Genomic DNA, 27,292 nt, shown 5'->3' with positions numbered 1-27,292 from the left:
CCAACTGAGCTATCAGGGAAGCAAGCTTGTCTGGTGCCCATCTTTCCTCTGTAAAGCCCATCACAGCCCTCTTATGCTTAGGAACACCCACTGGCACATCAGTAGCATCCTTGAGAAATCATCAACACAAAAGCACGATAACTCTGAAAACATGACACTCACAAGACACTAAAAGGATGCTTGTTTCCAGTCTTGGGGGTGAAATGAGAAGGCAGAGCGTCTCCTTGTGACGTCACCTGGGAATGTCCCCGTCAGGCGTTTCCGATTTTCACCACTTTGCATGTGTTCGTGAAGGACCACGAAAAAGCCCTGAGTATTGATTTGGGGGGAAACATATTTTAGAGAGTAAGTGAATTTGCAAGTGATCAATCTATAAGTAGTGAGGATTGATCGTGTTTTCAAAGTTCTGTTGGCCTTGCGAGGTGCAGGATCTCTTGGTGACCTGCAGTGGAAGTTGGGAGTGGCGGGAGGCACAGAGCATACAGACTGAGGGTGAGGGTGCAGCCATGGGAGTCGGGAGAGCGGCGTGGGCTGGTGCCCATGGAGGGCAGGTGCCCTGGGCCTGGGCTGTGGCTTTTGCCCTCTGCTCGGCACCTAAGTCACCGTGAAGCCTGAACTCTTGTGCCTCCGCACGGTGGCTCAGTATTCAGAACTGGCTTCCCTGCAAGAATCACTGTTGCTGGGCTGCTCCCCAGCCTGGGTCACGGAGGCCTACTTCACACCTAATTAGACAAAGTGGTGGCTTTGTGGGCCAGGCCCAGGCCCTCACCCCAGCCCCTAGACACCCCAAGAAGCCTCCCCACAGGGCTCAGGGCTTTGGGCTGTAAGAACAGGGGGGCCCTGAAATGGAGGGGGTCTTCAAGGGTGGTCTCAGGTGGAGGGCCAGGACAGTGCACTGGGCAGGCGGTGGAGACGTCTGCCTTGTGTGAGGTGGGGTAACAGCTGGGGATGGTGTTTTCAGAGGGGAAGGGGGGCAGGTATCTGGGGGTGGGCAGGGGGACAGGCCAGGGAAGGGGTGTTCCGCAGCCACCAGCTCCCCTCTACTGCCATGGGCATGCTCCCAGGTCGCAGGCCCGGCGGTTCTGCAGAAGGTGCCCGGTGTTCCAAGAGGGAGCTGTGTGGTCGGGCCCGTGGTGGGCCTGAGGCTGAGCTCTCAGTGCAGGTTCCGTGGGGCCCCCCACCTCCCACCTGGGGCCGACACATGACGGAACACGCACGCCTGCCTCAGACACTCTGGGTGGCCGCATCCCCCAGGTCCAGCTGAAGCGGGGGTGGATGTGAGCAGAAGGCACACAGGCACGGGGTGGGCCCAGGAGATACCGATAAACACGCTGTCTTGTTCTCAGTGAGGACGAAGCTCATCTCGCTCACGTATTCTTTCCACGAGGCACATCACAGCCCTCATGTGCTCAGGCCACCCATCTGCCCTGCCCCTTGCTCACCGCCTGACACGAACAGTGTGGAGGCCTGACCAGCCAGTTCAGGAAGAGTTCATGCTTGAACCTGCCCACTCCCAGGAGCTCTGAGTCTAGGCTCCAAGGAGGACGTGGGTCCTGGCCAGGCAGTGCTGGGGAGTGGCCTCAGGTGGCTCTAGGGGCCAAGGGGATGAGCAGGATGTGAGGGCTGGTGGATCTCGGAGCCAAGGTTGGGTTCTGAGATGAGGTGTGAGAGTCAGGCCTGCCCCACAGACCCCTGGGCCCCAGCTGGGCCTTGGCGGGAGGCTCAGGCTCCCAACCACCTCTCGGTGAGGGGCAGAGGGGTGCCCTTCTGGGAAGCCCTTGTCACTGGGTTATTGCAGCTCCAGGGGGTTGAGGGGATCTCAGGGGTGGAGTTCTTACTCAAAACCTCTCAGGAAACTCCTTGATTTCATCTCTCTTGGAGTTCGTGTCACACTGCTTCTTTTCAGAGGGTTTTAACGTTTACATTCTATGACCAACCTAGACAGCATATTAAAAAGCAGACATTACTTTGCCAACAAAGGTCTGTCTAGTCAAAGCTATGGTTTTTCCAGTAGTCATGTATGGATGTGAGAGTTGGACTATAAAGAAAGATGAGCACCGAAGAATTGAGGCTTTTGAACTGTGGTGCTGGAGAAGACTCCTGAGAGTCCCTTGGATTGTAAGGAGATCCAACCAGTCCATCCTAAAGGAGATCAGTCCTGGGTGTTCATTGGAAAGACTGATGCTGAAGCTGAAGTTTCAATACTGTGGCCACCTGATGTGAAGAACTGATTCATTGGGAAAGACCCTGATGCTAGGAAAGATTAAAGGCAGGAGGAGAAGGGGACGACAGAGGATGAGATGGCTGGATGGCATCACCGACTTGATGGACATGAGTTTGAGTAAACTCTGGGAGTTAGTGATGCACAGGGAAGCCTGGTGTGCTGCAGTCCATGGGGTCACAGAGTTGGACACGACTGAGTGACTGAACTAAACTGAATGTTTACAAGCTTGAAACCAATTTCTCAGTAAAAAATAATTCTCACTGATGACTGTCTTATTTCTTATCCTTCCTCAGTAACAAGAATGATCCAGCTAAATGGATCCATTCCTTTTGTCTCCTCTTTCCCTCTTCTCTCCTTCCGTACCAGGGCTGAGTACAAGCCAGTTCCTCCCCCAACTGACGCCTTTGCTGTGGGTCCCCTTGGACTGGCTGCCCCGCCCCCACTGTGCCTCTCACTCACCCCAACCGAACCCCTAGCTCAGGGGACACCTGGGAGAAGTGTCCCCCTCTCACCTCGGGCGCCAAGCACAGGCTGCCTGGCATTCTCCTCCTGGCTGAGGAGTGTGTCCCTGCTGGCCTCAGGGCTCTCCCTTTCTCCCCCCAAGGCCTCCTGTAGGAGGACTTTCCATTGCCTCCCGGGGTCTCTGCCCTGCCTTCACTCCAGCAGCCCCTCACTGACATGTGTGACTGCACGCCCAGAGGAGCCTGGGTTTGCTTTTGTGGGATTTCCCTTTTGGACTTCTGCACCGATGTGTGTTTGTACCCTCTACACACTCCCCAGCAGACTGGGAGCTCCCCTACCCAAGGGCAGAATCCTTTCTCTCCTTCCTTCCTCTGGACCTCAGTGCTCCAGGTAGCATTTCTACGGGAGAAGAATCCCAAAGCTGTCCCTTCCTCCTCGTGACCCTCCCCTGCAGCCTGGCACACCCAGGGAGGTCACCCCGGATGGGTTTCTGGGACTCTGGTGGGCAGAGAGGTGGGTTTCGTTGAACCAGAACAGGCAAGGCTTCCCCAAGGCAGGGAGCATGCAACCAGGAGGGCTCTGGGCTGGTGTTTAAACCTGTGCGATGTGAGCTACGTGTTCCTGGCAGATGGCCCCAGGGCCTGAGGAACAAGAGGAGGCCTGGGTGAGGTGGGGGAGGCAGGACCCAGCCTCCTGGCGGTCAGTGTAGGTCCTTTGGTTTTAACGGGCTTGCGCTTGAACAACATGCTTCTGCAGTCTCAAAACCTGGCAAACTTTCCACCTGTCCTAAGCTCACAGCCCTCCTCTGTTCAAATGACCTTCGAGGTCCTCAACCAGGGCTGGAGGCTGGAGGCAGGTGCCCACAGCGGCCACGTCACAGCGTGACTGCAGCCCCGAGCCTACCGCGTGTGGTCAGCTGGAGAGGGCAGTGCCCAGGGAGCTCAGAGCTGCATGCACAGTGTCCCGAGTGCCAGATCAGAAGGGTGAGGAGACATGGAGCAGGCTTCCCTGGCCGTCAGACTCTGGGGGTGTTGGGGGTCCCAGGAGCACCCCATACCCCGGGAAGTGCTACTTTCTGAGGGAAAGAGCCTTTGCTGAGGAGTCCAGTGGTATGGGCTCCGGTCCAACTCAGCAGCCTGGGACCCTGGGGCCCCAGGTAAGTGACTCAGCCCCCTCACCTGTGCAGATGGAAGTGGTGCCTCTGAACGTTCTTTCTTGTGGGGTTACATGTGGGGCTCAGGGTGTTTTGAACATTGTCTGGTGTTGTTCACATACCAGGTGCTTCTGTGGCTCTGGGTGCTGTCCCCAGGCGGGAATGAAGGCTAGGGGTGTCCTGAGACGTTAGGGTCACCTCCCACTCCAGGCTGGTCTTCCTGAGCTGAGTTTGACAGTAACCGGGGAGCCACCAGCTTAGTTGTGGGCAGGGGTTTATTTGGGAGGTCACAGCCAGACCCACCATGCTTGTTACAGTGTGGGTTTCAGGGCTTTTGTCAGAGAGTGGGTGTCCCTGGCCACCCTGAGGGGCTTTGGGAACAGCTGGGTTTTTCTGCTAGGCATAACACTGGGTCTTCCAGAGTCAGCCCCAGGACGTGGATCCCTTTATCTCCACCCTCCAACCTGCGGCGCTAACCTACCTGCCTGTCCTAATCCAGGGTGGGTATGAGACCCAGCCTTCATCCCAGGGGACGTGGGGCAGGACATGGGCTGCCTGGCCAGCACTGACAGCTGAGTGGGAGGCTGGAAATGGGGGGGGGGAAGCTTGGACACAGGAGAGGTGGTGGGGTGAGAAAGACGTGGGTGTGGGTCCAGGAGCCGCATAGGGCAGTTTGAGTGGCTGCCGAAAGAATGCAAGATAACAGGTTTGCAGCCCAGAAAGGGAGCTGTGGACGTGCAAGTCCTTTTGTAGCCTGTTCCCCTGCCCATGCCAGCTCGCATCCTCACCTGCCCACTCAGAGAAGGCCTGTCAACCTTACACAGAACCAGGGAGGCAGGAGAGCAGAGAGTCCCGAGCTGCATGTGTCTCCAGGGCTGCCTGGACTGCCAGATGTCTTGGAAACATTTTTGTGTTACAGAGGTCATTGGTGCTTGCACGAAAAAACCATGCAAGAGATAAACAAACAGAGGAAGAAAAAGCAGCTTTTCCTCCCTGCCTGCCAAAGGCTCCTGGCCCCCTTTGAAGCTAGGCCCAATAAAATAATTCCTAACTTGGCAAAACCAAGTATACGCATTGACCTGTCTATATTCCTGTGGGTGTGTCCATTGACATGTCCCCAGTTCTAACTCCAAGCATGTGTCACAACAAACTTGGAACATGGTTTTTCACACAAGTGGGCATCAATGACTAAAGCAACCCAAAGCAACGGGTCATCTCAAGCCAGTTCTCTTCAGTGTGGGCTGCATATTTGGCTTTATAAATTTGTGCTTGCTGCAGAGTTTGCTTTCTAGAATTGCCTAGTTCTAGTGACATGGAGTCCACTTGGGAATAACTGAGCCCAAATCAATCAGTGGAGTTGGGTGGATGACCTGAACCCAGAAGTGTTTTCTGAGGGGTGGGAGGAATTAGCAGAGTAGTTGGAATGGAGGCTCAGAAGTATGAAATGATTTGAAAGTCAAAAGGCCAAACTCTCCCCAGGTGTCTCTGCCGCTACCAGATACCTCCTCCTTGGAGTCAACAAGAACCAGCGTAGAGCCAGCTCTGGGCTTCCCAGGTGGTTCAGTGGTAAAGAATCTGCCTGCAATGCAGGAGACGTGAGTTTGATCCCTGGGTTGGGAAGATCCCCTGGAGAAGGAAAGGGCAACCCGCTGCAGTATTCTTGCCTGGATAATCCCATGGACAGAGGAGCCCAGTGGGCTATAGTCCATGCGGTTGCAAAAGAGTTGAATGTGACTTAACAACTAAGCAACAACAACAGAGCCAGTTCTGCACAGACTGTATGACCTCGGGGAAGATGCTGGGCTGTTCCCCACTGGCTCTTCCAGCTCTGTGCCCCGGAAGCTGGCCTAAAGCTGCACTGGTGGGCTCTCTCACCCTCTGGCTTCAGCTGGACGAGAGGAGAATGTGGCCTGGATGCCCTCCCTGCTGGACTGGGGCTTGGCAGTGGCAGATGTCTCTCCCAGAGGCTCCTGTGGGCAGCCGTCTCCTTCGGTTACAGCACACACCAGATCCCAGACGTCTAGAGCGGCAACAGCCCCCTGCTTTGCAGGCTCTGGGTGCCCATTGGCCCTTGTGGGTCCCCCAACTCTGCTCATACTTTTGTACGTTGTCTTTTCATCAAGCCCTTCAGCCCCTGTTCTACATGTGTCTTCTGCCTCTGAACTGCCTGCAATATCACTGAACCCTCTGAGCTTGTTTCCCCATCCTTATGTTGGGGACCATGATGACATCTGCCTCCAGAATCTGGAAGAGACGAAGAAATGGATTCTCTCCTAGAGCGACGCAAAGGAACGCTGCTTTGTAGACACCTTGGTTTAGCCCAGACACTGATTTTGGAGATCTGACCTCTGGGCTGTAAGATGATAAACTGTTGTTTTAACCCACTACGTTTGTGGTCATTTGTTACAGCGGCCGCAGGATACTGCTACATGGGTCCAGGCCCCAGATAAGCAGTGACTGTAATAAATTCTGGGCTCTTCCCCAGCTCCAGCTGAACATTCCAGGAGCAGCTGCTCAGGGGCAACCTGACCGTGACCTCCCAGCACCTCAGTGTCTTCATTTTGGCCTAGGAGGCACATGTATTTTTTTTTCCGCCTGGGTGAAATGCTGACAACAAATTATGTCTCAAGGGTTTCAGACTCCAGTGTTGTCAGGAGCCTGAGTAACATGGCAACTCTCCTGAGTGAGTGGGATGGTGTGAAGCAGTGGGGAGTGGTGGGGCCTGTGGCAAACTGGAGAACTCACACCTTGCTTAAAGACATCAACTTTAGGACCTCCCCAGCTTCCCTGGTGGCTCAGATGGTAAAGCGTCTGCCTGCAATGCAGGAGACCTGGGTTCGATCCCTGGGTGGAGAAGATCCCCTGGAGAAGGAAATGGCAACCCACTCCAGTACTCTTGCCTGGAAAATTCCATGGACGGAGGAGCCCAGTAGGCTACAGTCCATGGGGTCACGAAGAGTCAGACATGACTGAGCGGCTTCACTTTCACTTTCGGACCTCCCTGGTGGTCCAGCGGTTGAGAATCCACCTACCAGTGGAGTGGAGATGGGTTCGATCCCTGGTCAGGGAAGACCCACAAGGCAGCTGGGCCTGAGCGCCACAACTACTGAGCCCACGCTCTGGAGCCTGAGAGTTTCAATGACTGAGGTCTGCTCACTCTAGAGCCCACGCACCAAAATTAGAGAAAGCCCAGGCACAACCACAAAGACCCAGCATGGCCAGATAAATAATTAATTAAGAAAAAAAGATATCCACTTTAAGTGACAGGAAGAGCAATAAATCCAGCCAAACAAAATCAACATCTTATCTGTCCACGTGGCTTATGGACTAGGACTTTGGGATCCCATGTTCACCTTCTGGTTTCATGGGGACTCCTGGGGAGGTGCTCCACAGGGCAGGGAAAGGCCCTGAATGTGAGGAGGGTGAGCCCTGGCTGCCCCTTGGAGTCACCCTTCCCCTACCCCAGACCTCTACCACATCTAGCCTCTGTTTCCTAAAAGGGAATTTTGATGGAGAGTCTGGTGAGAGCCACTGGGCCCGCTGGCTCGCTGGCTTCGCCGCACCTCCATCATCCTTCCCCATCTCCACAAAACTCTCACAGTGTCCCCTGGCGAAGTCGGTCCATTAGCCCTGGGGCACCACCTCTCTCCTTCCTCTCCAACATGGGAGGAACTTGTGTGGAATAACCAAGCTCTAACCAACCCAAACCACAGGTCGGGGAGTAGGAGACACAGAAAAGAGGGGCACTGTCCCCGCAAAATGTTGAAAACAAAGATGTCCTGGTAGAGACCATGAGTTTTGGAGTCAGACAGACCTGGGTGAGTCCCCACTTCACCACATACCAGCTGTGTGGGTTCAGGAAACATATTTGACCACTCTGAGCCTCAGTTGTCACATCTTTAAAACTGGAATAACATTAATAATCCCTCTTTGCATCGTTGCTGTGAGAATTAAATAAAATAATGTATGTGAGGGGTGGTCCCTGGCCTGTAGGAGGGACTCTGCTCAGACTCTGGACCCAGACAACTTGGGCTATAGCTCCCTTTAGTGGTTGCGAGACCTTGGCAAGTTACTTCATGTCCAGTGTGGCGTTCTCATTTCCCACGTGGGTTCCCTGGTGTCCTCACAGGGCTGTCGGGAGGATGAGGTCAAGGACTTGAGACCTTCCTGGACTTCGTAAGGACTCTGTGAGTCCACGAATTATTTGCTAGGTGTGTTCTGACATTGGTGGGTGTGTGTCTCCCGTAACTGGTGGGCCCTGGCGTGTGTTTCTGGAATGTGAAGTGGAGAAGTCAGAGCCTGTTTCCTGGTTGTCAGGAGAGGCTGACCACATTCTACCTACACCTGCCTGTCTGGTTCCTTCCCCCAGTCCTCACCCCACCTCCAAGTCTTCCACCCTCTTCATCTCCTGTCCCCCAGCTGCTGTCTGTGACTTTCCCCAGATACCTCTCTGGTAGCTCCCGAGCCGGGGGGTTGCAGGGCTACTGGGCTCCGTGGTGTGCCTGGGAGGGACCTGGGGCTGCCCTCTAAGTAGCCCTGTTGTCACCGGAGAAGGCAGGCATTGCACTGCCCTCGCTCCAACGCGTGTGCACATGCCAGGCAGTCTCGGATGAATCATGTCCACACCGTGCTATTACTAGGCTTGTAACAGAGGCCCTGTGTGCTGGCTTGGTGTATAGTGTTTCTTTCCATTCCATGATTCAGAAAACATCAGTCACTCAGCCATGTGATTCCCTCATCTTCCGCCAAGGAGCTGAGTACAGAGGTTTGCTGGGAAACCCTCAAAGGACAGGGGAGGGCAGCTGTGGTTGCCAGAAAGGGGACTGAGCTGAGAGAACTGGAAACGGGAACTGGAGAGACCGTCATCAGGAAAAGAGCCTCAGGGGACTCAGGTGTGATGAGGCCCACGAGAGCAGCTGCTGGTAGGTGAAGGGACCTCACTCAGCTATACACTACCCCAGCCCCAGAAAAATAATGATTCTTGGGCCTGATTATAAATGTAAAGTTTGCTTATACAAAAGTTCTGATCAGCACAGAAAGCTGCAAAAAAGAAAGGACATACCTCTCACATGTTGCTACCAGACACAGTTTTAATCCGATGGCACGCATCTTTGCGCTTGGAACTGCCAGGTTCTGGCCCTCCAAGCTACTGGTCAGCCGGGGTCTGATGTGGGCTCCTGCCCCAGTCCTGGGACACTGAGCTCCAAATGGCCTGGGAGATGGGGCGGGTCTGGGCTCTGGCATCTGGGTTCTAGTCCCAACTTGGTTGTGTGCCCTTAGCCAAATCACTCTGAGTGAGTCCTATTTGTGCAGTTGCAAATGGAATAATAGGGACTTCCCAGTTGGCCCGCTGGTTGAGAGTCCATGCTCCCAAGGTAGGGGGGCCTGGTTTCGGTCCCTGATCAGGGCACTGAGACCCCACACGCCACAACTAAGACCCAGGAAAGTGAAAAAGTGAAAGTCACTCAGTTGTGTCTGTGTGTCTGTCCCTACTGTCCATGGAATTCTCCAGGCCAGAATACTGGAGTGGGTAGCCTTTCCCTTCTCCAGGGGATCTTCCCAAACCTGGGATTGAACCCAGGTCTCCCGCACTGCAGGCAGAGCCTAGACCCAGGGCAGCCAAGTAAATAAATAAAACAAACATTTTTAAAAAAATAGGATAAGAATCGGGCTGGTTTGTCCAGAGGATGAAGTGTATGAGGGGATATGAAAACTGTAAACCCTCAGAATCTCTTCAAACAGAAGGGAAGGGCCTGCATGATGCCCATTCTCTTGGGGAGGCTCCTTAATCCAGGAGCAGCCTTGAGCCAGCTCTCCAGCTCCACAGAAGAAACTGGTCTGCCCATGTTGACCAAAGGCCTTCCCCCCAACCCCAGACTGGCTCAGAGCAGCGAAGCCTCAGTTTGGGATCCTCAGTCATGACAGTACCACCTCTGGACACCAGGTGAGCACCAAAGCGGGCAGGCACCTGGTTCAGAAAGCTTCAAAGCCTTGCTGTGTCGCCAGTTTTGCACCCAAGTAACTCTCTTCCTTTATCTCCCTCACTGCTGTCACCCCAGCCGGGCCCATTCTCAGAGCCATTGCTGCTCAGAACCCTCGTTTGATTTCAGGGAACTTTGTGAATGCCCAATGTGTTGTATCAGTTTACAGTGTAGTGATTTGTAGTAAATCCTTGTGTTCTTATGGAGGGACAGTAATGACAATATAAGACCATTAGATCGGCTATTTCCAAACTACTTTTTTTTTTTTTTTTTTTAAAGATGTTTGTTTATTTATCTGGCTGCGCTGGGTCTTTCTTCATTGCTATACTTGGGCTTTCTCTAGTTGCGGTGAACGGGGACCACACTTCATTGCTGTGTGGGGGCTTATCATTGCAGTGACTTCTCTTGTTGCGGAGAGCAGGCTCAGTGGTTATGGCACACACACTTAGTTGTTCCGCAGAATATGGGATCTTCCAGGACCAGGGATTGAACCCATGTCCCTTGCACTGCAAGGTGGATTCTCAACCACGGACCCCCCAGGGAACCCCCTCCAAACTACTTCTTACATTCACCTCTGTAACACACTAAAAGGGCTTAGGTTATTGGGATTATCACCATTCTCATCTCACAGAACTGAGCTAAAGGAGGCTCAGGGGACACGTGTCTCTGGATAACACAATATTTCCTTGTGACGCTGTTTCCCCAGGCCTCTGCCTCCCACCTCCCCTGGAGCCAACCCAGCTCTGACCCTGTCCCTCCTGGTTCACACCTATCTAGTCCAGAGGCAGGAAGCCCCGGGGCCAGCGAGGCCCTCTCCACATGGCTGCCCAGAGCGGGGCCCAGCGCAGACCGCTACAGCCAATCAATCCCACGTCCCTAGGCGCCTCTGCTCACAGACGGTCCCCAAGTGGATTCTGGAGATGGTGACCCTGGGTGTACATCCAAGTTTTCCCACAAAAACAAGACCTTCCCAGTTCATGCGTCTGGGCGTTGACCTCAGTTCCCCTACGGAGGCCCTGTTCCCACAGTGGGTTCCCTGACCCTTTCAAGCTCCCTTGAGCCCTGTCCAGGAGGTGGCAGGGACTGACCACCTGCCTCCAGTCCACTTCCTCCCTGAGGCAGGGTTCCTTCTGTCTGTTGGACGCCCTGCAGCTGGGAGCCCTCGTCACACATAGTCGGCCCTGGGCCTTGCCTGACCAGCGGGGCCCTCCCTATTGGCAGAGTCTCAGACTCAAGACCCCTCTCCAGCCCATTCTGACTTACTTGAACCAAACAGCCATGCTTCCTGACTGGAAGTAGCAAAGCAAGGACTCAAACCCAGGGCCTCTCACAACCACACCCCACATTGTCTTGTTCATACCACAGAAAGACAGAGGAGCCAGCATCTCTCAAAGCTGGGCTGGGTGCAGAGGGAGGGGAGCTGGGAGGCGGGTGTGGCCGCCAAGAGGTGAGAAAGCAATGGAGGACAAAGGGCCCTGTGGGAATCGAGAGGTTGATAGTGGGAAAGTCAGTGGGTGACCGAGTAACAGATATTGGGAATTAACCAGGAGGGGCCTGTGTGGCTCTCAGATGCACAGCTGCCCTGAGGCTGCCCGGAAGACTACTGTAGCAATCAGAACCAGTACGGGATGGCAGGCAGCACACAGTGAGCACTGACTGTTTGCTAAGTGTGGGGCTCAAATGCCTTACCTGTGTGACGTCATTTTACCCTCCCAGCAACAGGATGAAACAGGTGCTATTAGCAGCCTCTGTCTCACAGGTGTGGCGGCTGAACATTGGTTTGGTTGAACTACGTGCCCAAAGGCATTATCTCGTCAGTGGAAGATCTGAGAGGAGCATCCCAGCTGTCTGATTTCATGTTCTAACTTTGATACCGATCCACCCTGCCCAGAAGGTGGGTCAGGACTGTCAGTTTGTTGAGAGAAGGTGAGTGCATGGCAGACGTGTGAGCACTTACCTGGCTTCAGCACAGGGAATCCCAGTGACCCCAGGGTCTGGGCGCCCTATAGGAGAAGGCTGTCTTCCCTGAATAAAGACCCAGTTTCAGGGCCCCACAGTGCAGCGGGGTGGGGGCTTAGCAGGGTGGGGCAGGGGCAGGGGCAGGGGAGGGGCCTCCGAGAAGCAACCAAAGCAGGCCTGCTGCACCCAGGCTGGCTGGACCACCCTTCCATCCACTCATCTGTGGGGGTCTGTGCCTGCCTGGGATGCAAGGAGGAAGTCCTACAAATGGGTCAGGACTGGTTGATGAGAAGCAGGGAAGACTAAATGATAAATTCATACACTGGATTTTTAAAATATGGATCTTATAGAAGGATTTTAGGACTCCCCTGTAGCTCAGGGAAGGTATAGAATCTGCCTGTGATGCAGGAGACCCGGCTTCTGTCCCTGGGTCGGGAAGATCCTCTGAAGAAGGGAATGGCAATCCACTCCAGGATTTTAACGACAAATATGCACTAGGAAAATATAGCTTAAGTTTGGCTCCAAACAAGCTGTGTTAATTCAGACAATTACCAGGCTCACAGGCCTCAGAGTTTTGATGAGGCTCTGGTGAGTGAAGTTAAGCAGGTGAGGTGCTGGGTTGTCATCTGAGGGGCACTTCTGGAGGCTGAGGGGTGCAACCCAGCTCTGTGGCCAACAGTTTCCCTCCACAGGCTCGTTAGCAACCCCCCCACCCTGCCTCCCATCTATTATGTGGTGTAGACTGGCTGATGGGAACTACTTTCATATTAACTCGAGCAAAACATGGGTTGTAAAACTCTTGTAAACAAGCATTGTGAAACCAGAGGAGAAAAATGTTTGGTAATATATACGTGGTGCTTAAACGTTTTTGACTGAACTCACAGCAAGAAACACATTTTAGGAATTTCCCTCACCTTTCAAAGTAGGGGGTGTGGGTTCAACCCCTGGTCAGAGAGCTAAGATCCCGCATGCCTCAGGGCAAAACAAACAAACAAACAAAAAAACAAAAACAAAAACCAGAACATGAACAACAGAAGCGATATTATAACAAATTCAATAAAGACTTTAAAAATGGTCCACATCAAAAAATCTTTTAAAAGAAAGAATACATTTTATATCGTAGTCAAGTGTGTGCATGCCTTCATACACAGATACACACAACTAAAACAAAATTTCCCAAGACAATACTTAACCATATCACATGAAATGCACGTGGTACTGTAATTTCAGTTCAGTTCAGTCGCTCAGTCGTGTCCAGCTCTTTTTGACCCCGTGGTCTGCAGCACGCTAGGCCTCACTGTTAATTTCATTTAAATATAGCATGACCTGAGACGCACTAACTTGTCGTCTTGATTCACTAATGTGCAACCACTCATGCTTTAAAAAACACTAGCTTACCACGCTGATAGTGAGCAAAAGCACCAAACTGAATAGTTCATGCACCTCGACTCCCTTTGAACATAAGTTTCCCTGAGTCAGAGGCTGTGTCCTCCCATTAATCCCCCTGGGGAGTCAGCACCCATGAGCCTTCTGCAAACCCTGGGACTCGGAGCAGAAGGGAAGGTTTCAGGGGAGAAGGTACAGGTGTTTCTCATCTAGTTAATATTTCATTAGGATTCACTTAGCCATTAAATAACCTCCAGGGAGTGGGAAACAGTTTGAATGAAGGTGGAGAATAGGAAAGAAGACAGTTAAAGGCAAAACACTCCTCAGAGTGGTTCTGCATGTCCCTGAGCAACCAACACAAGGATGGTTAAAGGGCAAGTGGTTCAGAGCAGAGCCTCAGGAGCCAGACTCCCACTTCTGGCCCTGTCGCCTCAGCTGTTTGACTGTGGCTGTCCCTCCACCGCTCTGTGCCTTGATTTCCTCATCTGTAAAATGAGAACGTATTTAGTCGATAGGGTTGTGACCTAATCAATACACCAGTTGTTGATGCTACACAGGAAGGCAGCTGCCTTGGCCTCCCAAATTAGGCTCCAACTCCAGCCAGCTTCTCTGGTGGTTCAGTGTGGAAGAATCTGCTCGCCAAGCAGGAGATGCAGGTTCAAGCCCTGGGTCAGGAAGATCCCCTGGAGAAGAAAAGGCAGCCCACTCCCGTATTCTTGCCTGGGAAATCCCATGGACAGAGGAGCGTGGCGGGCTATATCCATGGGGTCACCAAAGAGTCAGACACAACTTAGTGACTAAAGAGCAACAAGCAAACAATGACAACAGCCATCAGCTGGCAACAGGCAGCAGAAAGCAGAGAGCAACTCCTATTAAGTGGAGTATAATGGAAGGCGAGTGTTAAATCCCTAGCGATGCCACATGGCAACAGAGAGCTCTGCACCAAGAAAGATCAAAGTGGGGATTCAAAATGCTCCCACCCAGAGTCAGCAGGCTGGTCCTCAGGCTCAACAGCACTCAACAGACTAATATAAGACCTGTCATTGTCCAGAGCAGGGGTGCCCAACTCCGGGACCTAATGCCTGATGATCTGAGGAGGAGCTGATGTAATAATTACAGAAATAAAGGGCACAATAAATGTACTGCGCTTGAATCATCCCGAAACCACTCCCCCCAAAGCCCCCTCTTAGGAGGATGTATTCCAGGGCACCCACCACCCCCTGCCCCAGGTCTGCGGAAGAACTGTCTTCCGGGAAATTGGCCCCTGGTGCCAAAATAGTAGTCACCAAAACGTGCTGCTCTAGAGCACGTTTCTGCTGGGTCACCAGTTTCCGTGCTTATCTTCACAATTAACTGTCTTTCAGTTCCCTGTCGCTTTTCCACGTCTCCAGTCCTGTAAGCCCCTAGGAGAGAGCACAGGGGGTGAAGGGGTGGACTGCAAAGAGCTTCAGATGGAGGGTTCTCAAGCCTCGGTGTGCGTTCCGTCCTCCACTAACTCCACTACAATCATCCCAGATTCCACACCTTTGCTAGAATGATGGTCTAAGGGGCAGACTTGAAGATGTTCCCTCCCTTCGTCCCTGGATCACACCCCTGCTCACACCCTTGCACACCTTGCCATCTCATCTTCTACCACCCTTTTCTCCTTTTGCCTTCAATCTTTCCCAGCATCAGGGTCTTTTTCAATGAGTTGGCTGTATATAAATACATACATACACTGTGTATGATGCTTTTCAAGCCCTCCTGGAGGCACAGCCTTGGCTCCCCTCCCCAGCCTTACTTTTCCCCATCCTGAAGGAGCCTGCTCCCCACCCTACCAAATGTTTTGCGTTCCCAAATGATGTGATATAGGCTCAAGCCATACCCTTCCTCATCCCCTGTCAGGGCCCTAACAGCTGGACTGGCCCCCTTATAAAGAATCACCAGGCTCAGTGGAAGCATCGTGTCCTCTGGGAGGCTTTCCCTGGCACCGGGGCGCCGGAGGGTTCCTTCTGCGCGCTCCCACCATGCTCTGACCCCAACCTTGTCTAGGAGGCAGTTCGGAAACGCTTGACTGGCTTCCCGGATTTGGCCACTAGAGGGCAGTCGAGTGTAGCGAGCGTCTGCTCCCTTAAAGCACAGGACTGCCCGGGCTCCCTTTAACCATTCGTTTCATCACCCTTTCTCGTCCCCCAACCACCCCACCCTTCCTCAAGAACACTCAGTAGCTCATTAATTCTATATTAACCCCAAATTGGTCATCTTGGGTTTCTTTTGTTTTTTAAAGTGTTGAAACTTCAATAACAATAAAAAAAATAAGACAAAAAATTCCTGAGTCTATCCCTCAATTTTCTTATTTTTGGTCTCTTTTTCTCTGTATTATATAAATAAAAGTTGCTCTTATCGTTCAGTCACTAAGTTGTGTCCGACTCTTTGTGACCCCATGGACAGCAGCACCCTGTCCCTCACTATCTCCTGGAGTTTGGCCAAGTTCATGTTCACTGAATCAGTGATGCTATCCAACCATTTCATCTTCTACCGCCCTTTTCTCCTTTTGCCTTCAATCTTTCCCAGCGTCAGGGTCTTTTCCAATGAGTTGGCTGTCTATAAATATATATACAAATACAAATGGTCCTCCCAGGTGGCGTTAGTAGTAAAGAACTTGCCTCCCAATGCTGGAGAAGTAAGGGGCCTGAGTTTGATCTCTGGGTCAGGAAGATCCCCTGGAAGAGGGCATAGCAACTCATTCCAGTATTCTTGCCTGGAGAATCCCATAGAGGGAGGAGCCTGGCGGGCTACAGTCAAAAGGGTTGCAAAGAGTTGAACACAACTGAAGTGACTTAGCATACCTTATACAAATATGTGTGTGTGTGTGTGTGTGTGTGTGTGTGTGTATACACAATATATATATTTGTGGTTGTGGTCAGGGCAAAGATACAATTTTGAATTTAACTATTTTGGCTTATTTTGAAATCAGAGACACTTTTTCAAATTACCATTCTGGCTTTATAAACGTTGCTATGAAGGAATGCCAGCTTGGGTTTCCAGGCCAAGTTTGCCAGCCCTCTTGTTCCATTCAGGATCCCCAGCACGGCCTGGGCTGCTCCTCTGTGCTGGAGAACCTGCTAGTTCCCCATCCTGGGGTCCTCACCTTTCCAAGTCCCTTTCTGAACCCCACTTCGTCTCTACTAAGCTGCATGGCAGATCCCCCCAGACCTCTGCTCAAACCTGCCCTCCTCCAGAGCTCGTTTCCCAAGCAGTCAGCCCAGCTCTGTCAGCCTTGCTCCTGCTGCCCGGCCCTGTCTGGTGCGGCCCCATTTTCCCTTGGGAGACTGGAAGCTCCCTGAGGATTCGTGGGCACTGTCTGTCCGCAGACAGCTGTAACAAAGTGCCACAGACTCGCTGGCTTGAAACACTAGACATGCATTCTCTCACTGTTCTGGAAGCCAGAAGTCCAAAGTCATGGTGTCCCCGGGGCCACATCCTCCTCCGAGGTTCTAGAGGAGAATCATTCCTCGCTTGTCTTGCTTCTGGTGGCAGCTGGCATTCCTTGGCTGTAGCCGCAACATGGCACTCTCTGCCTGTCTCACAGGACCTTCTCTCTCCTTGTCTTGCCTCCCCCTCATAAGGACATTTGTCCTACTTGTTGGTTAATCTTCTCTTTGAAGATTCTTAACTACATCTACAAAGATGTTTCTTTGAAATAATGTAACCTTCACAGGTTCCAGGGATTAGAGTGTAGCAATATATTAGGGGGCTGCCACTCAAGTCACTACAGTTCAGTGTGGAGTGAAGTGGGGGTCCCCAAACCTGGCTGATCTCCAAAATCTGCCTGTGAGTGGGACTTGGAAAAATGCCTCAGTGTGGGCTTCCTTGGTGATTGAGATTCAGGAGGTTTGGGACATTGCCTGGCCATCAGTCAGGACTGGAGAGGCTACACTACAGTAACAAACACCCCCAACTTCTCAGTGGCTTGATGCAACAAACGTCTCTTTCGTGTTTACTCCGAAAGGTCACCTGGAGTTATTTGGGCCTCCTCTCTGAGTGGTCCTCCTCTCTGAGTGATCCTCCTCTCTGAGTAGTCCTCACGCCAGATCCAGGCTGATGGAGTGGCTACCATCTGGAAAGCTGCTGGCTCCTGTGACAGAAGGGGGAAGCGTGGTGAATTAGGAACTGGATTTTAATGCCATTTCCACCCAGAAGTGATGCTCATGACTTCTGCCCCCATTTTCACCAGTGTCTCTATTTTCAGAAAGCACTGCGTGTTTGGGAAGCCTGAGGCCAAAGAGCTGCAGGGGGACATCCGGTGATGTCCTAAATGGTGCTAAAGCATCCCTTCTAACTGCCCTTCTCTCCCCCGAGGGTCAAGGCCCCAAGGCAGAGCGTCCCATGGGCCGAGTCTGGGTCATACCGGGCCTGGAGGACTGTCTGCCCCGCACCAAGGCCACTTGCTGGACTAGCTACCCGAGAAGAGGGCTCAAGGTGGGCAGGCAAAATTCAGCAGGCGGCATCCACTGAGGTCCTCCTAGTCCCTCTCCAGGGCGAGCTAGTTCTGGAAGGCATTCAGGAGTTCACCTGACTCTACAGGAGCCCCTTCACTCTATTTTCTTTTTTTTTTTTTTCAGGAAAGGGGAGTGCTTAAGAGAGGGAGATGCACCATTCCCCTGATCAGCTCTGCTCTGGGCTCCCAGAGGCCGCCAGTGTCCACCTGGCAGAGCCGGGGCGACGGGTTTGGACGTGGTGGCCCCTCTGTTCACCCAGGAAGGAGCTGGCCGGGGGCAAGAAGCGGGAAGTGGAACCACCCCAGCTCCATCCTGTGCCTTCCCAGAACAGGCGGCAGGAGGGCAAGTCAGGATCTGGGTGAAAACCAGGTGTGCAGAAATCTATGTTGGGCTCGGAACTGTCGTGTGAACTGGCTTCGCCGTTTGTCACCAGCATTGTCTGCCTCTCCGATGATTCTGACAGCACTCTGACGCTTCAGGAAACCGAGCCCATTCTTAGAGCAGTCTTTTGTCACAGCCCAGGGCCATGGAGACTCCTGGAGTGCAGGCAGAGGGGCTGGGAAGGACACGTCTGCCCTGCTCAGGGGGAGAGGAGCTCCGGATGCGGGAGAAGGACAGTAGCGCGGGAGAAAGACCGTGTTTCCTAACACAGGGGTCCTCAACCTGCCTGTACAGCCCCAGGGCGCCCTTGGGTGCATGGGCCTGAGTGGAGGACCACCAGTCACAACCAGGGCACCCTGTTAAGTCTGAACATCAGACAAACAAACGAAAAAAAATTTTTTTAGTATAAGTATGCCCCATGCAATATTTGGGATATACTTAACCTTTTGAAGTTATTTATTTTTCCGAAATTCAATCTTAACTGTATACCTGTCATTTCTATTTGTTAGACCTGGAAACGTTATTTGGGTGTCCTGCTTTGCTTTTATTTTGGGGGGCTTGTGTTAGATTTTATTTTTTTGGAATCAAAGTATTCAATGCTAAAAAATAAGTTTAGAAAGCCACAGCTAACTCTTTAAATTTTTTTCCACATCATTAAACTAAGCTGTAATGAATGTTTAATGCATTCTTTCACCCCAGACATATTTCATGGAGAGTTTTGCAAACTCTGGTACAGTCAGTGGGGACAACATGAGGTGAATAAGACAGAGCTGTGCTCTCAAGTTATTGAGAGAGAGCGTCAACCACTGACCACCTGAGGTTGGAAGTGCAGGACATGGAGAGGGAGTTAGCACCACAGGGACCATGGCAGAGCAGTGAAGAATAATGAGACACAGTAAAGGGATGCTTATTAAAGAGCAGAAATGGTACTTTGCCAACAAAGGCCCATCTAGTCAAAGCTATGGTTTTTCCAGTAGTCACGTATGGATATGAGTGTTAGACCATAAAGAAAGCTGAGCACTGAAGATCTGATGCTTTTGAATGGTGGTGTTGGAGAAGACTCTTGAGAGTCCCTTGGACTGCAAGGAGATCCACCCAGTTCATCCTAAAGGAGATCAGTCCTGGTTCTTCATTGGAAGGACTGATGCTGAAGCTGAAGCTCCAGTACTTTGGCCACCTCATGCGAAGAACTGACTCATTAGAAAAGACCCTGATGCTGGGAGGGATTGAAGGTGGGACGAGAAGGGGACGACAGAGGATGAGATAGTTGTATAGCCTCACCGACTCAGTGGACATGAGTTTGAGCAAGCTCCGGGAGTTGGTGATGGACAGGGAAGCCTGGCGGGCCGCAGTCCATGGGGTTGCAAAGAGTCGAACATGACTGAGGGACTGAACTGAACTGAAAGGGATGCTAATCAGGCATTGCCACAGGTCATGGTCCAAACTGACCAGCATCATGTTGGGAAAACCCTGATCCTCTTGGACTTTCCTTCCTTTTCCTCTAACTTATGGAGAAGGCAATGGCACCCCACTCCAGTACTCTTGCCTGGAAAATCCCATGGGTGGAGGAGCCTGGTGGGCTGCAGTCCATGGGGTTGCTAAGAGTCGGACACGACTGAGCGTCTTCACTTTAAATTTTCACTTTCATGCATTGGAGAAGGAAATGGCAACCCACTCCAATGTTCTTGCCTGGAGAATCCCAGGGAAGGGGGAGCCTGGTGGGCTGCCGTCTATAGGGTCACACAGAGTCGGACACGACTGCAGTGACTCAGCAGCATGGTTTAATAATGACTCGGTTAGGACTGATGAAATACTCAAGCAACCACTTTCTGTTTGGTTGACTTAAAAGGATGACATTGGCAAGCCATTTCCTTGGGGAGGTGCTTTCAGGATCTCACACCAGGGTCTGACCCAGGATCCTGCTAGTTTGGGCAGGCACCACCTTCACTGTGTTCTTGAGACTCCCGTCCAACCTTGACCGGTACCAGGAATGCGGCTGAGGGAAATGAAATTCTGAAGGAGGAGGACTGTTCAAAGGGCAAAATGCTCTCTACCTTATTAACTCTCAAGTAAACACCTTAGCTCCACGTGTTGATGAGTAAGCCGGGAGGGACCCAGGTCTGGGAAGGCAGAGTGGCTTTCTATTGCCTAAGGAGACAGCAAGGCCGAGGTGAGAGTTCTCTGTTATTATAGACAGTGTTGTCATTAAAAAAAAAATCATTAGAGGAAACTGTTTTCTTTCCAGAAGAGTCTGTCTTCTGGGAACCGGGTACCCAAAGGTAGGTGTCAGGCGGGCTCCTGGAGGATGGGCCAGGGGTCAGGAGACTCAGCCTTGGAGTCTGGTCACACTTGGCGATGACGGCGTGAAGTCCCCAGCATGTGACCCCACATGTGGGCTGGCATGTGACACCCCCAGCAGTGTGGCCCGTGGAAACGAGGCTCAGAGGCGGTTTTGTGTGAGTCTAGAACAACCACACAGAGCTGAGGAGCAGCGAGCCGCCCGCAGGCCTGTGGAAAGCAAGACGACCATTGTCTCCTGTTCCCACGGGAGCCAGAAATAGAACTCTGCCCTTTGGCCTTAGGGGCTGAGGCCACTGCCGGGCGTGGGTGTCCCAACCACAGGGCCCTCTGTTCCTCTCTCCCCACCATTCCTCTAGCCTGCCCTTCCTCGCCCGTGACCTTTGCCCCAGACTGCGGACGCTGTGCTCAGCCCCACTGCTGGGCATCTCCAACCTGGCACTTTGGGGGGTGGAGGGCAGGTGTGGTCCCAGCTGCAGGGAAGAACAGGGCAACCCCTTCCTCATGGGTCTTAGCTGCCACCCAGAGCCCGGACCTGGGGCTATTCAGAAACCTTTCACCTCTTCCTGGAAGTGATGGTTCCAGGGTCTTTATGACTTAATTCCCTGAGACTCACAGTCAGACGTGCATTTTGCACTGCACCCCATGCACGCCCTGTGTCCTGGTCTCTTCCACTCGTGGGCCGGGTCCGTGGCTGCTGGCCCTCAGGCTTTGCTGGGTCCAGCTGGTGGACTGCCTAGCAGGAGCTGGGGAAGAGGCAGGGCAGTGACGCTAAGTATTCATTCCCTATCGACTGCCGCAGGCCAGCTGGCCTTCTCCCTGGGTCAGTGACCGCAGCTCCTGTCTGAGCCTTTACCACACCGCTCTCTCTGTCTCCAAGTCCTGGAACCACCTCTGCCTTCAAGTCTGAGGGTGATAACCAAGCCCCACAACTCTTAGATCTGGCCCTACATTAGCTTTTGTGACTTCCCTACATCCTACCCATGTCTTTATAAATTGTTCCTTTATTAAATGCCCACAAGTGACCCAGTCAGATGTGCCATCTTCCTGCTGCTGTATCCCTGCAGCACATGTGTGCTCATACATACAACACACAAACACATAATATGCATTTAGTAACACTCACCCTGACTCCCCGTGGGGCATCCTGATACATGTGACCCGATTCTGGCTAATTATTAAGGATGCTCACCTCACCCACTCAATTCATTCCATGACTCATTTATGGTCTTGCTCCCCAGTTTGGAAAGCCTTGCGTAGGGCCAGCCTGGGGGAGGCAGCTGTCAGCTGGCCTGGCTGTGGCACCTGGCAGAGGTCAGCGTGGAATATGCCAAGGAAGAGGGGGGCCGTCAGATGACTCTGCAGAGTGGGTGTCTTATGGGACTCCCCGGGGGGAAGGCTGCATGCCTCTTGGGTAGTAGTTCCTTTCTGTGGTCATCCCATTCCAAGGGCTGAATTTCCACTTTGTAAGCTAGAAATCTGTGCTGGTGAGACATTGTGAGGTGACGGGGCTCAGGGCTGACCTGCGTGCCATGGCGAGCATAAATAAATACAACCGAATGATTCAGCCACTCCCAGTGAGGACACAACCATCCAGGGGGGCCCGAGAGCCATGTTCACCCATCGACACCTTTTCTCTGGAGGGAAATTCTATCCAGAAGGCCAGGCTGTCATCAGAAGGCTCCTGGCCAGCACGGCCTCAGAGAGAGGGCATTCTTCGAAGACCGGAGCGGGTCTGGGTGGCCAGAGCACCGTCTCTCTGGGGTGCCTGCCTCCTGGCTCCTCCTTTGTCCCCACATGCTTGCTGACCCATCCCCTCTGGCTCACCTGCTCACTTTCTTGCTGTTTCCTTCTAGGTCTAAGCTGGTGAAGCCGCTCATTCCAGTCCTTGGTGGGGGTGAATGGAGGTGGCTGCACCCACGGCTGCATGACGAGGGGGGCTGGTACCTGTTTTCAGGGAGTCGGGGTGCTTCCTCTGCCTCGCCCTCCAGGTGGTCCCGAGACGTGCGGCCAGCATCTGGCCGATCAGCAGTAGGAAAAATGCATGTTTCTTGATTCCTTTGTGGAAACTAGGAGGGTCTGGAGGACTTTGAAAGTGAAAGTGAAGTCACTCGGTCGTGACTGACTCTTTGCGACCCCATGGACTGCAGCCCACCAGGCTCCTTCGTCCATGGGATTCTCCAGGCAAGAATACTGCAGTGGGTTGCCATTGCCTTCTCCAGGGCATCTTCTCGACACGGATCGAACCTGGGTCTCCCGCACTGCAGGCAGACTCCTTACCACCTGAGCCACCAGGGGCTCCTTCCTAGAGGACTTCAAAGTCCTGGAGGACTTGAAGGTGTCTCATTTCTCTCCCCTATCAACCCATGAGCAAGAACCTGCTTCCCCACCTGGTACATAAGGAGACTGACGCATGGAGCAACCAGGCAACTTGGCTAAGGCTGTGATGCACATCAACTCCTAGGTGGCCCTCGAAGCTGTAAATACATGTGTGCTCTGTAAGAACAGGGAATGTGTCCCCAGCCCCACGAGCTCTCACCTCGGAGGGCAGGACTCTTCCTCATTCGGTAAATTCCCTCTCTCTACCCCTGCTAGTCATCGCGGTGCCCAAGGCAGGACTCAGCACGCCAGGGTGCCCAGTTACCCACGCTTGCTGACACATGCAGATGAGAGACCAGCCTCTTGCCAAAGCCAGAAGGCCAGAGGGTGCCTCAGACCACAGGGAGGTGACTCCGTGGACTCACCAGACCATGGTAGTGACTCAGCTGCCTGGCTGATGGACGGCACACCAACGTCAGACCTCGCTGTGGCCCTTCCCTTTTTTTCCCCTGGAACAATAACAAATCCGGGTTGTGTGGATTCGGTTGCCATAGGAACCAGAAAACATTTGCTAATGCAAGAGACTCTGGGACAGGTGGGCTGAGCGGGTCTGGATGAAAACAACCCTTTCCTGTCCCTTCACCTCGAACCCACCCCTGGGGAATCTCATCTGTTTGGAGCAGATTAGGTAAACAGGCAGCAGGGAGCTGCAGGGCCGCCTGGACCAACCAGGAAAGCGTCCAACCAGGAAGTCTGCGGCAGTCACAGGTCTGCCTGACCGTGAGGTCGAGCCTCAGTTCCTGCCGGGAAGAAATGGGATCTGGGACACCCCCTGCCTGCCGGAGAGACGGAGTGCCACGTGGCCTGCCCGCCTGCCACCCTGGCATACATGGGCCTGTCCCAGACAGGGAATAGGAAAGGGGAGACATAGGTCCCCTCTGCTCAGAGACCTCCCGGCCTGCGGACAGCAGGACATGCACCTGGAAGTCCTGCCAGGTCCCAGCCCGCATTATTCCTGGTTATTTCCAGGAATCACCAGGAAACAGCGAGTGAGGCTCGTGGGAAAGGGGCTTCCGTGGTGGGGGATGGGGTTCGGTAATGAGAACCAGAGTCCTGCGTCCCCGGCACACGGGGTCACGGTGACAGTGGGGGCAGGGGGCTGGGTGCCCCCCAGAGGCTCAGCCTCCCCGCCCTTCCTCTGTGCCCTTTTGTGCCCCACTTAGCATGGGGCACTGGCTCAGAAATCCTGCCCACAATGTCCCTCCCCCACCCCAAATTCAGCAGTATCCACATCCACCCCTCCTCACGTCTCCGACACTAAAACACCCGCATTATTCCAGGGTCAGTGACATTCTGCGTCCTCACCAATGACCCTCCTTCCTCCTGAGTCTCTCCCCAGGGCATCGCCTTTCCTGCCCCAGGGTCACCCCGCACATGACCGCTGTAGAAACCCCTAGAGGTTTTCTTCGTCCCATTTGGGCTTGGAGTCTGTGTTCCTCAGAGGCTTGACCTCTGCCCTAATTTCCAGCGTTTTCTGCCTCTTGTTGGCCGTCGCCCCGCAAAATTCAGACTCAAAATGGCTGAGACAGAACTCGAACCCTGCCCTCCCCACAGACCTTCCTATATTTCTATTTTAAAACATAGTTGTCTTTGGTTGCCCCAGGGCTTCATTGCTGCATGCGGGCTTTCTCTAGTCGGAATGAGCAGGGGCTGCTCTCTAGTCATGGCGAAAGGGCTTCTCACCGCGCTGGTTTCCCTTACTGCAGAGCGCGGGCTCCAGGGCAAGCGGGCTGCAGTAGTTGCAGCTTCTGGAGTCGTTGCAGCTCGTACGCTTTAGTTGCTCCGAGGCATCTTCCCGGACCAGGGATCGAACCTGTGTCCCCTGGGTGGGCAGGCAGATTCTTATCCACTGTGCCACCAGGGAAGTCTCCTTCTCTTAGCTGGGAGTGCCCCAGCCTTCTCACGTCTTCCTGCCTCCTGGCTCTGTCTCCCTCCATTCTCCTCCAGGCAGAGTCCACTTTCTAACACACAGCTCTTCGCGCGCTGCGGGTCTCCTCACTGCCTAAGAGTGATGCCTGGGTCCCCTGGGAGGGTGGGTGAAGGCCTCCCAGAGGCCCCCAGTCTCTTTTTGGCCTCACCTCCAAGCTCGCTGTCTTTCCCTGCCTCTTGCTCTCCCTTTCTCTCTGTTTCTGCCTGTGGTCTCTGTATCTCTGTCTGTCTGTCTGTCTCTCTCACACACAGCCCACAGCTCCGGCTACACCACCCTGCTGTTCCCCGTGCCTGGCTCTTTTTCAGCTTCGACCCCTGTCTCATGCTGACTCCTCAGCCTGAAAGCCCCTCTTCCTCAACCTAGGAAACCTGCACACCTCCCCAAGGCGCCCAGCCCAGCCCACATAAATTTCCAGATCCCCTGCACCCCAGGTCTGGGGCAGAGTTCACCACGCCCTTCCCCGTGCACCCACAGAATTGGAGCATGTTCCACACTGGGAGCAGAGGTTCCTGTTTGCAGCCTCGTCCGCGGGCCCGAGGCTCCTCTTCATGCCCTGACATCTGGAGCCGGGTGCCCACCGCCCTTCTTTCCCCCGTCCTGGCCCAGCATCTGCCTCGACCCTCTGTCCCATCCCCAGCCGCCCTCACAAGGCCGCCGGACCCTCCTGTGGGAAGGTCGGAAAGTCTGCACCCCCTTGCCTGACCGGCCTTTGCTCTCTGACTGGAATCTCTCCCTCCCTGTCTGTCCCCTTGCCTGTCTCCTCCACCAGGCAGCGAACGCCTCTTATTCACTCTCTGAGGTGTGCACATCCCAGCCCTCCTTGAGATGACTTCTCCAGTCAGGACTGGGCTCCCTGCTTCCCCCACAGCCCTGAACGCAGCCCACCCGGCCTTCCTTCACTGCTGTTCACCACATTCTGTTTTCTTCCCCTGCACGGGGTCCCTGGAGGGCAGGAAGCCCACCTCACTTGTCTCTGTTCCCCCGAGGTGCTCTGCACCTAGCAGCTATCCTCAGCATGCTTGTGGAAGTGCTGAAACTTGCCATTCCCTGTGCACAGCCCTGCAGTGGCTCCCAGGGGCCTGTGACAGGCTGGCCACCTTGGGCACACAGGGCAGCAGGTGACCTGTCTGCCTCCCAGATCAGCAGGGCTGCTGGGGTGCCTGCCACCACAGCAGGATGTGGGCCCAGAGGGACGAGCTCTCCCTCAGGCTTCCAGTCAGCCTCCCACGCCTGCTGGTGGCCAGAGATGGCTGGAAATTTCCTCAGCTCCTTCCCGGCCCCTCAGTCCTCTGCCTCCCTTGCCGTGCCTTCTTTTCATCATTTCCATCAGCCCAAATTCCTGGAGCTGGGGCACACAGGTGCCTCCTAACTGCCCCCACTTCTGCCTCCTGATACACACACCCCTGACCCTGTCTTGAATCTTATATTCCTGTCTTTAAAGTATAGTCTCTGGTTGATCCAGGCCTCCTCTCCTGCGTACTCGACAGGCAATTATGGCTGCAATTCCCCTTCCCCGAGCACCTCCCTGCTCTTTTCCACTGACCCGAATCCTCCCCACTGCAGGCCTGGCTCTGGTCTCCCTACTCCGTGAAGTCTCTGACAAAGAACTGTCTCTGTGAGCTACATTACAGTCCTGTTGCAATCAGCACGCACCACTCCAGTTAATGTTTAATTGAACTCCACAATTTTATTTAATGCACATCCATTTTCTTTGCCCATCTAGACGATAAGCTCTCAACAGTAAAACTAGTTCTTAAGTTGCTGGAGAAGGCAGGTGATGTAGGCTGTCTCTAAACTCTGGTAGCTTCTTGTATACCCAACTTCAGTAGAATCATCTATTAAAGTCCTAATGTCTAACCAATAAAATATCTTTCTTGGGCAGCCCTGAGAATTGATCACAGATTACACGGAAGCCTCACACCATAGACTTCCTGGGCTGGGAGTTTAATGGGCCAGCGACCCAACTTCAGCATTCAGTCCAGCTGGTTGGGAGAGCTTCCCCAGGGGTTAGAGAGACTAGGGTTTCCACACTGTGGGAGAAATTGTAGCCTGCCTTTGCGGTCACTGGGGAATGACGTCTGTGACTGGAGCAACGCTGTGATGGGACCTGTGCCCAAGGGAGGTGAGCCACCGGGCCCTCTGGCTAGCCTCGCAGAGGAGCCTGCCTGGAGCCAGGGGGCGAAGCCAAGGGCCTTGTGACGTCCTGCCCGGCACTGGGCAATGTGACCATTCCCTCTCCAGGGCCTTCAAGCAGGGCTGGCTTTAGAGAGGGGCTTTAGCAAGCTGAGATGAGAAGTGAGGTACAAGTCACTCAGTCATGTCTGACTCTTTGTGACCCGATGGATTATTGCCCGCCAGGCTCCTCTGTCCATGGGATTCTCCAGGCAAGAATACTGGAATAGGTAGCCATTCCCTTCTGCAGGGGACATGCCCAATCCACGGATCAAACTCACATCTCCTTCATTGTAGGTGGACTCTACTGTCTGAGCCACCAAGAAGTCCAAGGTGGAGTTAGTGGTAAAGAACCTGCCTGCCAATGCTGGAGATGTAAGGAACACAGGTTTGATCCCTGGTCGGGAAGATTCCCTGGAGGAAGAAATGGCAACCTACTCCAGTATTCTTGCCTGGAAAATTCCATGGGCAGAATTTTCAGCCTGG

General features: G+C 53.5%; 2 long non-coding RNA genes across 3 annotated transcripts; one reads left to right on the top strand and one right to left on the bottom strand.

The window, feature by feature from the left end:
- Positions 1-3,658: 3,658 nt before the first annotated feature.
- LOC114118841 (uncharacterized) lies at positions 3,659-10,114 on the top strand. The gene is made up of 2 exons (XR_003591980.3): positions 3,659-3,842; positions 5,319-10,114. It is a non-coding gene; the product is annotated as an uncharacterized LOC114118841 (long non-coding RNA).
- A 2,689-nt stretch (positions 10,115-12,803) lies between these two features.
- LOC132657478 (uncharacterized) lies at positions 12,804-26,251 on the bottom strand. 2 transcript variants are annotated; one of them, XR_009595754.1, is made up of 5 exons: positions 26,178-26,251; positions 24,388-24,526; positions 23,070-23,153; positions 22,153-22,802; positions 12,804-17,282 (listed from the first exon to the last, which is right to left on the bottom strand). It is a non-coding gene; the product is annotated as an uncharacterized LOC132657478 (long non-coding RNA). The 2 variants fall into 2 exon arrangements; XR_009595753.1 differs by lacking the exons at positions 24,388-24,526; positions 26,178-26,251 and having other exon boundaries at positions 22,153-23,596.
- Positions 26,252-27,292: the final 1,041 nt, after the last annotated feature.

The sequence above is a fragment of the Ovis aries genome, chromosome 12 (genome assembly GCF_016772045.2).
Source record: "Ovis aries strain OAR_USU_Benz2616 breed Rambouillet chromosome 12, ARS-UI_Ramb_v3.0, whole genome shotgun sequence".
NCBI classification, from domain to species: domain Eukaryota; kingdom Metazoa; phylum Chordata; class Mammalia; order Artiodactyla; family Bovidae; genus Ovis; species Ovis aries.
Note: the sequence above shows the minus strand (reverse complement) of the source record. Positions and strands in the feature narration are given on the sequence as shown.